The following is a 16,273-nucleotide window of genomic DNA, read 5'->3' as shown; positions in this document are numbered from 1 at the left end:
GTGTAGGGTCCCTATCACTATGGGAGTGCTGGCGTATGCGTACGCCATAGTAATACGACCCGTACACGCGTATGTACGGGTCGTATTGCTATGGCGTACGCATACGCCAGCACTCCGAAGGTGATAGGGACCCTACACACGCGTGTACGGTCCGTATCACTGCATTTGGGGTGCCCTAGGGCCGTGTGAATGCATGCTGGTTGTCATGGAGACCGAGTTTACAGTTTGAATTTTTGCATCAGGTGGCCAGCAGAAGTCGGTTGGAAACAATATACTTTGTTGCAAAGTGGTTGTTGACTTGACATCATGCTCAATTTTCAAACCATGCAAAGCCCATCACTGGGGTAGGTTTAAAGGGATTGGAGGAAACGTAGGATGCTAATGTGACTGACCAATCTCTCTGTACTCCTGTAAATGAAACAGGCCAGCAAGGCAGATATAAGGCAGCCAGGTCCCATGGGAGAGCACTTGCCTGCACAACCTTTCATTCCACAACACTGCTGCTGCTCGTGATTCCTCTGGCACCATGTCCAGGTCTGTGGAGAGGGCCCAGCCATTCACACAGGAAGAGAACATTGCCCTGCTGGATGTGATCCTCCCACAGTACACCATGCTGTATGGTCGACCAGGGGAGCAGGTGAGGGCTGACTCCACTAGCTTAGACTGTGCCCCTTTTTGGTGACTGTGACTTCTGGCATTGTGTCCCTGTGTGACAGACATGCAATGTTGTTTAGAGTGGGTCCCAGGGGGGGGGAAGGCCTCATGTCTCCCATGCAGAGCATGCTGTAGTTCCTGTGTGCACTCTTCACTTGCATAGTGCTTACTGTGACAATCAATGCATGGTGCATGCCACATTCTGCCTGGCTACTCCTCCTGGGAATGTTGTTGCTACAGTCCTGATGTGATTCTGTGGTCCCCCCAGTGTGACAGGTGACAGTACCCATAGATGTGTGTTTGTTCAGTGTACCTGTGCTGTGAGTGTCCAAATGATGTGTTTGTCCCCTGGACATTGGTGTGTGTGTGTGTGTAAGTCCCCTGTCATGTGGGTGAGTGCATATGGGGAGTGTTGCACACCAGCTGCATGAGGGATGTATATACCCTGGCCATGTGATGTGAGCAGGGAGCAGTGCAGTGTGACTGCCGTGCTGAGCCAGCCCCACACCTCTGACACCCCCAAGTCTAGTGGCACGTGGGCAGAGTGAGGTTTGTACCCGCAGTTGGCAATGGCAGGTGATTGTCCTGTGCCTGTGTGTGTCTGTGTACTCTGCTGAGGTTGCGTCAGTGGGCTGGGGCATGGGACTGCTTTGAGGTGCTGTACATAATCCTGGTGTAGCTTGTGATGCACAGTGTGATCCAGGATCATTGAATGTGTGGCACCCCTCATGCCACCTGTGTACTTTCACTGCCACGTAGTGCATTTTGCCTTCCCCAGAGGATAATATCCCTATGACAAAGGTGCAATGAGTTGCCTGCATACCATGGCCTGTTCAAAAAAGACAATTTGATAATATGTGTGTCTCTGTGTTATTGCTCAGGTGTATTGATGTATTCTCACTTTTGCATCCTCACAGGTAGGCGTCCATGCCAAGGGGGAGATATGGAGGCAAGCCGTCAGTGCCGTGAGGAAGAGGGATGGTCGGAAGCGGCGCCAAGTCCAGGTGAGGAAACGCTGGCAGGATATCCGGTGCTGGACGAGGAGGATTGCACGGGTCCTGCTGGGGGACTCACCTGAGAGCCACAAGAACCGTGGGCGCCGGCGTCTGACCCACATCCATAAGCGTGTGCTGGCGGTGGTCTTCCCCGACTTGGACAGGCGCTTACAGGAGAAGTAGCAGCAGGAAGGGGGTAGGTACATGTGTGTTTGTTGTGTGTCACCTGCTTTTGGAAGTGCGCAGCTGCATGGATACACTGCCAGGGTTTAAATGTGCAGTGCATAACCTGTTCCCCTAAGTAAACCGGTGCTGTTCTTCCTCCCTTCCCCTCCTTGCCATGTGTTCCCTGGTCTGTGTGTAGTCACTATTGCACAAGGTAATCTAGGCTGGCAGTCAATCCAAGTGCCCAATGCTTGCAGCATCATGTGTGGGGGTGGTGTGTAACAGGTTTTGGGACCTTGACTGTGCCCTGGCCAGTTCTGTCATTGTGGGGTCCATGTCAGTTGGCACTGATGGTGATTGCCGACATAGGAGTGTGTCTTTAAAGTGTACTGCCTTACAGCGTGCATGTCCAATGTTGTGCCCTCTGACATGATGTGCATGAGTGGGAGTAATGCATAGTGCAGGGACGGTTACTTCAGTTGCAGTCATATCCATCCAGGTCCATGGAGGAGTGTGGCCACTACCGTGCCCTGGGGCACCTTTTCCTAGGTATCATGTGTGTCATCCAACAATGTGGACATTCTCTGTGTCTTCGGCATAGGTTGGGCTCTGTGGCATTGTACCCTGGCCTCATCTGTAGTTACGTAAACTGTGCTACATGTGTCCACTGTACAGTGTGACCCAATTTTGCTTGTGCATACTCACAGTGGGCAGTGCCTGTGTGTCTTGGTACGACAATCTGATGATGGTTGGTTGTCAATGATGTATGTGGACAGGCGCAACAGGGGTGGTTTGTGTACAATCCGGATTTAGTGCAGCCCATGTGTTTTCATCCCAGAGTAAGAGGTGTAAGTACTTCCTCTGTCTCAATCACATTGTCTCAGGTAGGGGGTGGTTTGTGCGGGTAAGGCCTACATGTCAATATCTGAAGTCTCCTTGCTAGGTCTGGCCTGTGTGTGATGTCTGTCTGGACATACACTCAAGGTGCAGTGACCCAGTCTTGTTGGGTATGTTTTAATGCGTTAGCTTTGCAGCATGTGCAAAAAGTTGATAGACATGGTTCCTGCTCATCCCTTTTTTGGCAATGCTGTGTGATACAGATGCTGTGCAAGATAGGCCCCAGAGCCTGGCTCCTCTGTCCAATTTGATATCAAGTAATTTGCTGTTGGGTCATGCTCCCCATTGTTTCTCAGTGGCATGGTGGGTCAACTAGCTGTGTGTTGCAGGGACTACCTAGGTACCTTGTATTGTAGATGTTACTCATGTTGCCTTTCAGGCTATGCACTGTGACCTATGTAGATTTGACTCATTTGACATGTGTATACAGGTGTCTGATTATTGCCTGTCTCTTCACCTTGCCCACAGCATCGTCGGGGGACTCCGAGGGAGACACTGGCACGGACCGTGCAGAGGGAGCAAGCACCAGTGGCAGCAGTGCTGTGTTGTCTGGCACATCGAGTGGCACGGAGGCCGAGGGGAGTGAGGCGGAGGACCTGTCCAGTATCACCACCGACTATGACGCAGACGGGTCCGAGGCTGAGCTCCCAGAGGGGGCGGAGGCTGCTCCCACAGCTGAATGCAGCAGTCAATCTCTACCTGCCCCCTCCGTTCCCATCACCGGCCTCCCACTTGCTCTGGTCCCTTCCCGCCGTGCTAGGTCACCACATGTCTCCTTCTTGCCAGGCACCGCGCCCCCTGCCCCTGTCACCACTGCTGCCGCGAATGCCGAGTCTGTGGACATCCTGCGCCATTTGCAGGTTGGTCAGACTGCGATGCTGAATGTCCTCCATGGCCACACCCGAGTGATCACCCAGATGGAGGCATACCTGGAGGGCATCTCAGCTGCGCAGTCTGACCAACGCCAGTTGCTGAGGTCCATAGACTCGACACTGACTGCAGCAGTGGGTCTCCTGCAGCGCTACGTCCCCCCCACTACCCCTGCCCCATCCACACTTCCCACTCCCATGCCTGTCCCAAGCACACCCAGACTTCCCCATGCACGCACCCCACCAGACACTGGCACCACACCACCAGGGAAAGCCTAGCGCACACCTCCTGTCACGCACACACAGGGTGAAGTAGGCACACCCACTGGGTCGGGGGGCAAACGCAAGACACGCAGCCACAGTGGGAGTCCACATTCATCAAAACCCCCTGCCTCCAAATCCACTCCCCTCAGCTCTCCTGGCCAAGATTCCACCAAAGAATCCTTCCTGGCCGCTCTGTCCCTGAGCCCCAGTGTGACACCACCCCGCAAGCGGTCGAAGGAGTCCCCGGTCAGGGTAGTTGAGTCCCCCCCCTGTCCACACCCTCCCCCAGTAGCGCTGCGACCCATCCCTCTGACCCCCCCCCTCCTTGGGGCCTGTGGTTCCTTCGGGTGCAGGGGAGACGCTGGAGGACCTTGCAACCGTGTGCAGCGCCATTCTCACCTCCACCTTTGGCGCTGCCCCACCCCCTGTGGTGGAGTCCTCCGTCCCTGCACCCACAACACCTACCCTTGCCCCTCCTGTCCCTGCGTTGCCTGGTCCTTCCCCCCCACATGATGCCCCCCCTTCTGTGGATGAAATGGACATGTGAACTGTGCAGGCAAGCTAGGGGACCCACGTCCCGATGTGTACCCCCCCAGGACTTTGCTGATGGCCTGGCCCATGGGCCTTGTAAATAATGGGCATTTGAAGAAATGCCAAATCGAATGCTGAATAAAGCTTTTTGTTTTTCTTTTGCACACTTATGCTTTCCTGGACTTGCTGTTGGTGGTGCTGCTCCATGGTTTGGGGTGGGGATAATGTGTTAGGTGTCTGGGAAATGTAGTAGTGTGCTGCTCATGGGGTGGACCCTCATATCTGTGTGCCATCACGAGGTATTTGCAAAAAGACTTTGTTCATTTTCAGCTCTTACTGCATGGTGACATTGTCCCAAGGTGTGTTCCATCCTCTGTGTACCCTGACATCTTCCCTGCAGGGTGTTTCCTAAATGTTGTGCTGAGCTGTGTCTACATATCCTTGGTGTGTGACGGATCCGTTCAACTTTGCCCATGCATGCTGGGCGATGTCTCCACCTGCATCATTGGTGGCATCCTTGGTGGTCACTGTACGTGAGTATCGAGTATATTGACGTGACTTCATGTGGACATGTTCCCTTTCACACACTCTGCATGTGTGTACTCCCAGCCTCGCACACATGTGTTTCGTGTTCTGCAGGGTCTTGGAGCACCTGAATGAAAATTGGGGGTATTGTATCTGTGGGTACTGCACCCTTTCCTTTCCATGGGCACTGCTGTGAGTGATGGGCACCCACCCCTCTTGTGTCTGGGCACTGCTGGGAGGACTCTGCACCCACCCCTCCTGTGTCTGGGCACTGCTGTGAGTGATAGACACCCACCCCTCTTGTGTCTGGGCACTGCTGGGAGGACTCTGCACCCACCCCTCCTGTGTCTGGGCACTGCTGTGAGTGATAGGCACCCATCCCTCTTGTGTCTGGGCACTGCTGGGAGGACTCTGCACCCACCCCTCCTGTGTCTGGGCACTGCTGTGAGTGATAGGCACCCACCCCTCTTGTGTCTGGGCACTGCTGGGAGGACTCTGCACCCACCCCTCCTGTGTCTGGGCACTGCTGGGAGTGATAGGCACCCACCCCTCTTGTGTCTGGGCACTGCTGGGAGGACTCTGCACCCACCCCTCTTGTGTCTGGGCACTGCTGGGAGGACTCTGCACCCACCCCTCCTGTGTCTGGCCATGTACGCTCCGAACATACACTGGTGGGGTGTGGGTATGCTCCGTACATACACGGGTGTGGGGACGCTCCATACATACACGGGTGGGGGTATACTCAGTACATACACGGGTGGGGGTACGCTCCGAACATACACTGGTGGGGTGTGGGTACGCTCCATTCATACACGGGTGGGGGTATGCTCCATTCATACACGGGTGGGGGTATGCTCCATACATACACGGGTGTGGGTACACGCTGTACATACACGGGTGGGGGTACGCTCCATACATACACGGGTGTGGGTACGCTCCGTACATACATGGGTGGGGGTACGCTCCGAACATACACTGGTGGGGTGTGGGTACGCTCCGTACATACACGGGTGAGGGTACGCTCCGTACATACACGGGTGGGGGTACGCTCCATACATGCACTGGTGGGGGTACGCTCCATACATACACGGGTGGGGGTACGCTCCGTACATACACGGGTGGGGGTATGCTCCATACATACATGGGTGGGTGTACGCTCCGTACATACACGGGTGGGGGTACGCTCCGAACATACACGGGTGTGGGTACGCTCCGTACATACACGGGTGAGGTACACTCCATACATACACGGGTGGGGGTACGCTCCATTCATACACGGGTGTGGGTACGCTCCGTACATAAACGGGTGGGGTACGCTCCGTACATACACGGTTGGGGGTACGCTCCATACATACACGGGTGTGGGTACGCTCCGTACATACACGGGTGGGGGTACGCTCCGTACATACACGGGTGGGGGTACGCTCCATACATACACGGGTGTGAGTACGCTCCGTACATACACTGGTGGGGGTACGCTCCGTACATACACGGGTGGGGGTACGCTCCATACATACACGGGTGTGGGTACGCTCCATACATACACGGGTGTGGGTACGCTCCGAACATACACTGGTGGGGTGTGGGTACGCTCCGTACATACCAGTACCCAAGCTCTGCAGGCCTGGGTACGGTGCGGGCCCCCAATGGGGTGCCGTAGGGGTACGCATCGTACCTAGGCCTTCAGAGCGTGGGTACGCGTTGTACCACGCGTACACCTACGTCACCCCAACAATGCTGGTACGGCCGTACCCAGGCCTTTGGGACGTGGGTACCGGCCGCACCGCCATTCTTGAGGTGACGTAGGGGTGGGCGTGGTACGACCCATACCCACGCTCTTAAGGCGTGGGTACGGTACGTACCGGAATTGTTGTGTTGCCGGTTCGCGTCCACATCCACTTCCGTTGTGGCAGACGCATGCGTTGCTGGACACGCCCCCACCCCCTCAAAGTGACCAGGCCCTGAATGTCAGGTATGTCCAGGGCATGTATGATTTGTGACTTGGGTGGGGGTTATGTGTCCTGCCCCTGCCCCCCCTTTGCCCCTGGGTGTTGTTCTGACCTTCTGCGTCGGTTCCTGTAGAGCAGGTGGACTGCTATGAGGGCTGGGATGACACGTAGGTTGGGGTCCATGGCTGTCCGTCGCGTACAGGTGCTCCTTGTGCGCGTCGTCCTGATTTCCCGGCAGTTTTTGGCTGTCGGAAAATATAATCCGTGCAGGGTGACGTCGGTACGGATCGTACTTCCTGGTTCGTGAAACGCAGCCTGGATGCGTACCGACGTCACGTCGGCGCTTTCCCGGATCACATTTGTCTGTATACTTTCGTCGGTCGGTGTTTTGTACGATTCGTACGGAAATGGTGTTTCCATACGAATCGTACTTGCATATTTGTAATGTTTTTGGACCGGGTACGAGTCGGACGGAGAAAACGCTCCGACCGACGGTTCGTACCCGGTTTTTCCAGGATCGGAATCGGCACCATAATGTTTAAAATTTCAAAAAATAAAAAGCTGAAAAGTAATTCCCATGCAACTTAAAATATGAAACATTCACTTGGGCTGAGGCCTACTGGCTCACCTGTGTAAAGGTTTGCTTCTGTGTGTATGTTCAAACTCTTGTGCTGATATCCCAAGTGCATGTTAAGCAGGCTTGTGTATGTAGCAAAAGTAGAACATGGATGGTGGTGAGTGAGCTAGAGTAAAGGAGGACAGTGAGATCCCTTTTGAAAGCCCTCGGCATGGATTAACACATAGTCCTAGGCAATGTAAGTGTATTGCTCACATTAGCGTAACTGGATGGCGGAGACCAAGACATTGAAGTGAGGGGAGTGGAGTGGAGAAAAGGATACCTTGAGTAAATTCCTCAAGGTTTTATGGTTAGAAATGAGCATCTTATTTTTATTCCCAACTCTGCCATTTGGTGGATGGTAAGGGGGATGGGTGGGACTGCAGATTCTGTTATGAAAAGTAAGGAAGTCTCTCAATGAAGCCTGCCCTTAACCTTTCCCTGGTTACTTCTTCAGTTGGGCTAATAAGAGCAAGTCACAGAAAGCTCATACCCATTTGTGCATCAGTTGTGGATGGAGACAGTCCCAGTGCTACCCGCTGCATGGGGCAACCCTTTACCTTGCAGTGTTTGGACAATATCCTGAAAAGGACACTTGAAAGGAGAACCACACCAAACTGGTTCTGCAGTTTGATACAGTAGATCTACATTCTCTGTCTAAAAGTTGTGTATAAAATTGGGACCCAAATCACCTCTCTTGGTTCCGGTTCCAAGTCCTTTATGACCAAAGATGGGAGTGCTCTGCAGAGTAATCAAAGGACTGTTGTGTAATCAGTGCTTGTGCCTACCCAGTCATGACGGGACATGGCCTACTGGAGGAGCTTTTTACCTGCCCTGAAGCACGTAGACGCTTGTTTGTCTGCTGAGAGAGAGAGAAGGAGCCGATCTGACTTTGCAGTCAGACCACAGTGACTGTGTGCAACCAGAAGGAAGCAGACTGCTCAAGAGCGTTCTAGGAAGAACTTTGGTGATGGTGGAACCTTTAGTCTCTCAACTTGGTTCCTGGCGGGAACTATGACACCGGAACTGTGTGATTGCAAAGGGCCAGTCGGGCAACAACTTTGTGTTTACCGAACCCCCAGGTGATGCTACAGCTACCCGATTGCCATAGGCCCGGATAGGGACTGCAACTGTCTGAGTGCGTTAGGCCCAGCTGGGTCTGCATATGCCTTATTTCTGTAGCCCTGGACTGTATGTTTGCTACTGGCCATCCTGGAGGCTCACCTACCTTCAGTCTGCCCAGGACTGCAACCTTTCAAGACTGCATACCACCCGCTGATCAGTGGGTTGTACCCACTTGTGCAAAGCCACATCACTAAGGGCAGTTGCAGCCAGATCTGCAAATTTATTTACACAGGACCCGGCGCTACATCCACTGCAGTAAAGGATGAATGGGCACACTGACAAACGTAGCCCACGCCCAGCTCTGTTGAACACTAAAGGACTTGCCAGTTCTCCACAATGAAAAAAACTCAGAAGATATTGCCAATCATGAGGCTGGGTAACAAGGTACCAACAGTTCAAGACTGAGAGCATTTGAACTATGGGCACCAAATTACTGCACTTTAGTCTGATTCACACTGCCCAGAACTAGGAAGAATGCTTGGGGGGACAGAGAGGGAGCAAGGTGGGTGTGGTGCCGGGATAGCACCCAGGATCAATGATTTGTGTGCATTCATTAAAATGTGTAGTATTTAGTACAACTGCGTGATTAAAGTATTTGTATTATTGTAAATCTAAGCACTGAGCTGGACATTAACTTTATTTTGTCTGTTGGTTGATTATTGAGTGCTGCGCTGCCTCCCTGGGAAGCCTGTGGCGGCTCTGCTCCCTCCTCAGAGAGTCAAGTGCACAAGGGGTTGACCAGGTTTGCACAGCCGTGGTAGGATGGGTCCTGGGACATCAGTGGGGAATGGCCTCAACATCAACAGCTGAGGCCCAGTAGCTTTTGTCTGCCTGGTGGTCGCCGAACAGGATATGACAAAAGGGTTGTCAGATAAGCTGCATTTCAACCCTGCAATGGCAGTGCCGGCCACTATATACTTAAAAGCTGGGGTAAAGACATTCAGACAAGAGTCGGTCACAAATGCCCATTCAGAGTTCTATGTAGAGTCATCATGGTCTGTGCCGCTTCCCACAGCCAAGGCAGTGCAGGGAACATATCCATGAAAGACTCAGAGAAAGCATAGAGGCTTGAGAGGGACAGATTTATTGCAACAGCCCATGACACTGGGCTGCCTTTATAATAATTGCATGTGCAGAAACAAGGCAGAGAAGATGATGTGGGAGGGAGTCTCAGCCCTCGCGTCTGGATGTGAGGTACCAACAACATCTCTGCAGTCTAACAGCGTCAAGAGAGCCTGACTGCTGGAAAAGAGTGCACACCAGGGGCTCTACATTAATCTCAGATGTAGGAGCCCAGACCACCAGACAAAGAGAATCAAACAGCAGAATGAAGTCAAGATCAGATGGGAGATCCACACCAACTGATGGAAAGGATCATTGCTAAGAACTGGACAATGAAGAAAAGAACAAGGTAGAATAGTGGCTAATGTCAGATAGACTGCTCCACCTCATGAGTATCAGAAAATATTGTTCACCTGGAGAGGAGTCTCAGCAGAGAGGCCTAGAACAGAAGAGACAAAGCAGCTGAACAAGCAGCTCCCTCCCTGACAAACGCTGGCAACACACAGTACCCTTAGTGGAGCTTGTGGAGGGCAGGCAGGGGCCGGGCCCCTTGGAAGGTTAAATTGACTGCTCTGTCCATGCCTTAAGATGGCTTTGAAGTCAAGTCAAGGCTGAACCAATTGTCTGGATAATTCCTAAGAGTCAAATCACCAGCAGAGCCTTCACAATATTTGGGATGTAAATTATTCAACATATAAAAGCAGGACGAAGACTTTAAAATATATTTTTTAAAGGGTTTCTTTAACATATGGAAGTGTTTCAATTTAGTATGTTAGAAGTTTCAAAACATGAATTTAGAAACATTTGTGAACCCTCTCTGTTGACAGCCATGTCAAGAGCTAACCAAATGAGCCATGGTGAGGTGGCCCTTACATATTGGCCAATAATATTGTTATAGATGCTATAACTTTACAGGCTACTAAAGCATATACAAGAGAGCTTTTTGTACGGGGTTCAACTTGAACTGTATTAATTGAACGTGCTCTCAAATGTGCCGATCAAAGAAATTAGACACAGTGAAGTAACGTGAGTTGAAATAGATTACACTATTAAAGGTTTTTATATTTTAATAACACCCTCTATTGATCGGTTGTGTCTTATTTATTTATTTTTATAATAATTTGATGTTTTTCAAATGGGTACAAAGCATAAAACCATACAATTTAATTACAGTGGTGGTAATGTTCCCAGTCAGCGTCAAGAATGTGTTTATTGCTTTGGCTTGACAGAAATGCTGTAAAAAGAGAATGTCAAACAAGGACTGTGTTGTGATAAGGTGAGAGAGGAGCATTTACAACTGCTTGCATTTTTTTCATGCAGATTCCATGAATACAATTTTTGAAGAGCTGTTTTGTTGCACAAACAAGATGGCAATCAAGGGCAACCAATATTTCTCTCTCGCGGTATTCATCCAGCAGTAAAGGAGTTATTCTATTAATCAAAATGGGCCTTTGGCCATGAAAGCTGTATGTGCTGAAGGTCGGCATCTGTTGTTGGGAGATTGTGTTGCCTCTGAAACATGTATATATCAGTCAATTTCAATGACACAATAGTTGTAAAGTTGCATGTGCTTATTATTTCTCACATTGTGACTCCGCTTATGAGTATGCAGCAGTTTGACTCCATTTATGAGTCTTCAGCAGTTCTTACAAAGATGGATTGTTGGCATTAATACAGAGATTGCCCTATCTGAAATACACAGTACTGTTAGGGTAAAAGTAATTATATATTTGTTCTATGAGGACCTATTGTTCACCAGTGTGAAAGATTAATTCCTCATGTAAAGGTTTATGGACCAGGTGCTGGAATGAGGACTATTTGGAAGAAGTGTAATTTCTTGTTCTGCTAAATCTGATTATGTTTTAGCTAATGAAAGTGCATTTTCTAGGATTTGTCTGTTTTTTTAGAGTTTGAAAGCATGTGAATATGTGTATGCCTTTCCTGTGAGAATGTTCTAGTGCCTTCCACAGCTGAGGGACACTTTGATATCATCACAGAGTGTGAGAGGCTGGTGCTCACTAAAAAAGGAGCGCGTGTCAGTTGGGAGAGTGACGTCAGAAGGCCTGATTTAGATGTACAACCAAATGATGAGCAGGAATGCTGAACAAATCAAACATTCACCCCCAGTTACAGATCTAGGTCAAATCCATAGTTTTTTTTTGCTCGCCACATCATTCCAGCTTGGACCCAGCCATACGTAAATCAGTCTTGACCCTGCTCGCCATGGGTACAGGTCAGCCCGAACTGCCAGGCCAGGTCCTACCTGGACCAGAAACAAGCAGCCTGGGACTGGTTTTGGGGTATCACCCCTCATCAGCCAAGCTAGCTTGAATCTCGTGGCGTTGCGAGCATGGGACACACATCTGGGTATACCGTCCCACTTAGGGCGAAAATTAAAGCACAAACAAATGATGGACAGAATGCTGAACAAGTCAAACATTCACCACCAGTCACAGATCTTGGTTAAATCCATTATTTTAGGCTCGCCACGACTAGGGGTGAATGTTTGATTTATTTAGCATTCCAGCTATCATCTGTTCTTTTTAATTCAGATGTCAGCGGATGGGTTACTCCGTCACAACGGTGACGGATATCCCATCCATCGAAATATAAATCCCAAAGCATACAATGAGATTTATATTTCGGTGGACGGGTAATCAGTCACCTTTGTGGCGGAGTAACCCGTCCTCTGAGATCTAAACCTTGCCCAGAATCTGAGATTCCCATTTACGGCTACAGTGGTGTTGAGGCCAGATGTGGTGTTCCTTCAGTTTTCCTAAAGATGTCATCATGCCGGTAGCCCAAACGATAGTTCACAAATTTAGAAAGTTATCCAGGCTATCTCAGGCTTATTCTGCTCCCAAAAACACAGGACGAGCTGTATAGCTACTGTAGTGTAAGTAGTGATAGTATCAAGATGAAACATTAGGATCCCATTTCAGTAGCACTGTGGCGAGGATGGCATTCCCTGACTTGGCAGATCAAGGCACAGGTAGGATGGTATGAAAGCTGTGAATGGCAAAAGTGCACATTGTGTGTGAGAGGGGGTGTCGAAGGTGCTGAGTATCACTACAAACAGTGTATAGAAAGATATTGAGCTCAGTGGGAAGGACACAGACTGTTGAAAAAACTGCACCAATCTATTTAAGAGCTCACTAATGTCCTATTGGAATGCAAAACAGATGTAATCTAATGTTCCAGACTGATATTGAGGAGCTATTCTTTAGCTTAATCTAGGTGGTAGGGTATTAGTGTATTTATGTCCACATCCGCCTTCTACGTTCTTTGAGGACAAACGATGAATAAACCATAAGGAGTAGTGCTGCAGTGCTTCACCAAAGCTTTGTATCTAACAGCTAATTTGCCTATGATGCAAGGGGGATTGCGGAGCGCCACAAGCAGAATCTTAATAAAGTGGCATGTACAGTTATGCTCGAAATGAATGAGAGAAAGTGCAGAATTTGAAGGTTCTGTGTATATGTGGTAACTATCCCTTCCATTAAAATAGTCATTCTGGTATTTGTTCTTTGTTGAGGTTAATGAATAGTGGGGAATCCAGAATGTGCTTACTGATATTCATAATGGAGGTGACAGAGTCACTGTGTGAAGAAACAGAAAAGCCACCTAGGTGGTACTAGAAGCATAATAGAAGGCATGTGTTTTCATCATTCATACATTACAGCTTCATCTTGATATTCAATGAGTTAAAACTGTGGTTTACAAAGTGTTTTATATCTTCGAAGACTGTTTGTTCTGGACTGAGGATTAATCGTGTTTTGATGTCTGGATATCATCCACAAACCAAAGGTTAGATTTAAAGAATTAAGTGAGTATTAAAACAATAAGGGCCTGATTACGATGTTGGGTGGTCTCACATCAACCCGACATCTCCGCGGTCTCGGGACCGACCGACCTCGGGTCGGCGGTCCAGACACCCTGATTACAATGCGACTGCGCATGGTGCGGTGGCATACTCCCATTTCCCCATGGGCACTTGTGCTACAGCCGTAAACCGGCCGTAGCACAAGTTGCCATGGAGAAATGGAAGAATCTTTTAATCCCTGCACCACATGGCAGGGACCTCAGGCACCTCAGAGATTAACAGGGGGGCACAGCCCCCAACCGGAGGCCATGGAGGAATGGGGGCCCTTCTAGCAGCCCCCAAAGTCGCTTTCCCGCAGGCTTTCCATGTCAGAAAGCCCGACTTGGAAAGCCTGTGGGAAACCGACATCATAATCCCGACGGCGGAAACACCGTCTTTAAGGGATTACATGCCGGTTCCGACAGGCTCAAGGAGGCCATTGGAAGCCAGCCGGAATGACCGGCCGGTTTCACTTTCGACCACTGGCATTGTAATGCCGCAGGTTGGAGGCTTTCCACCGACATAAAAATAGAGCCCCAAGTAGGATGTTCTGTGATTGGAAGACCCTATTACAAAAGTCAAAGTTTTCATTTAATAATACTGTGTACCTACCTCAGTTCAGAAGAAGGATTTCTAAACAAGAGACTTTGTATGTAGCCTTTCCAAGACATCAACACCCAAACACAACTAATGAAGCACTAATCTCCACCAGCTCAATTTCAGACGTGCCACCCACAACTACCAGCAGAAGAGACCTTCTTTCTGATGGGAAACGTTGCCCGAGGGGTGCCTTTTTTAGTGGAGAAAATTAAAAACAGTATGAACACCTCTGGAGAAAGCACCTTTAAGAAATTCTTCTAAATGTTCCTCTGGATGAGGATCTTTCATTGTGTTTTAGAAAGTCAGCTTACAGGCTGCCCCAGCACTGTGATCATCTAAATTGTATTATCTTTTTATATATACAGTCACCGTACCTTTTACTTGTCACTCTGCACGAGCACTGATGTCACACTGTTTGCACGTTTGGAGAACCTTAAGCACATTGTACATAGATAATTTCATGTACTTGCGCCTTAATACATGCATTGTGAAGCAATCACTTCTACTGGTTTGCGTTTTCTGTTTCATCTCTCTCTTGACGACTAATGCTTCGAGTTGACCTTTAAGTAATATTTTTAGGTCTCGCCTACTCAGCGCGCATACGCTGCATAGGAGGAGACCTTTAGTAATTGATTCCCTTTTTCTGCCAAAAACGTGCACGCTTTGCATTGCTTTCAATGGCAACGCGTGCACGTTTGGCGATTCCCTTGCGAGAGCGAGCTTTGAAACCATATGTTTGTAATTAACAGATGGTTCCTGCTTGCTCCCACAAGGAAATCAGGCGCAGGCCCCCTCCTCTCTCCTCTCCCCCTGCTGCCTCCTCCTCACCCCGTCTTTTTTTTTGCTTTCAGCGCGAGGCGCACGCGCTTGTTGGTGTTTGTGTGCATCTACTTTGTGAATGTCTTGTTTGTGCATTATATGGGTTTTCTGTGTGTATGTGCGAGGTGCCTATTGTACTAAGCGTGCTTTTTGTGAATTTCACATAAGAATGCCGTGTTTGTACATTGCGCTTCCGAGTGTGTGCAGGTGTGAGTGTGGAATGCAATTGATCACTTGATGAGCACTGGGTGTGGATCTGTTCGGGGTGTTTTTGCGTGCCATTGAAGTGGCGTGGATCTGCTGTGCTCTGGTGTTTGTATTGGACCTTCCTTGTACCGTTGTTGTTCGTGCACTAAGTGGAAAGTGCTTTTTTGTGTGTTTGTGAGTGTGTTTTGTGTGTATTCATGAGGGTGTGTGTGTTTGAGTGTCTCAGTGTATGTTGTTTGTTTGTATGATTTGTGTTGCCGTGTTTCCAGTGTCAAGGCTGCACATAACATGCGAGTGGGGTGCATTTCATATTAGCGACAGCGAGAGCCATGTTCGCCCCGAAAAGGAGCATAGTGTGAAATTCACATACACTCCCTGTATTTTCCTGTAGCATGCTGCTTGCCCTCTGAGCGCCCACTTGTGCTGCTAACATTGGGCTGCCCTAAGCGGGCTGGTCTCCTTTGAGGAATGCGAGCCTCCAGTGGGGCTGGGGAGGGGTGGATTTTCGGCACAGTGGTGGGAGGTGGGGGGCCTTTTGAATTGGCAGGAGCTCTAAGCACAAGCATTGGCAAAGCCAACAGGCCTGCGCCTTCTTGTCCGGCTTTCTTGCTTAGTGTTTTTTGCCGATGAGATGCAGCTTTTGCAAAAAAAAAAAAAAAACATTGGCATAGCCAATAGGTCTCGCCTTTGGGACCTTATAAGTGTTTAGTTATCCAGCGCAATATCCTTGGTGCAACAACAGCAAATGTTGCATGGCTAAACACTTATAAGGTCCCAAAGGCGAGACCTATTGGCTATGCCAATGCTTGTTTTACATGTCATAAGCCACCAACAGGATTTTTGCTTTTTGTACTTAACAAAATACAGGCCCTGAAGGTCACTGGGTCACCCAATTAGATTGTAATTTTATTTAAATGAATGGCAAGCAGTGGATAACTTAAAGTATTTCTATACTAGTTAGAGGACCTCCCCCAAGAAATATGGCAGTACACTAAAGCAATTGGCAACAATACAAATTGGCACCAAGAAGGTGCTGAGGAGTTGGATAATAAACACACACGGATGTTTTTTTTCTCCCACAATTTTGAGTTGGTCTCTCTTCATACAGATAAGTCCTAGTGCACTAAGAATCA

The sequence above is a fragment of the Triturus cristatus genome, chromosome 8 (assembly GCF_964204655.1).
Source record: "Triturus cristatus chromosome 8, aTriCri1.1, whole genome shotgun sequence".
NCBI lineage: Eukaryota > Metazoa > Chordata > Amphibia > Caudata > Salamandridae > Triturus > Triturus cristatus.
This window is presented reverse-complemented; position numbering follows the sequence as displayed.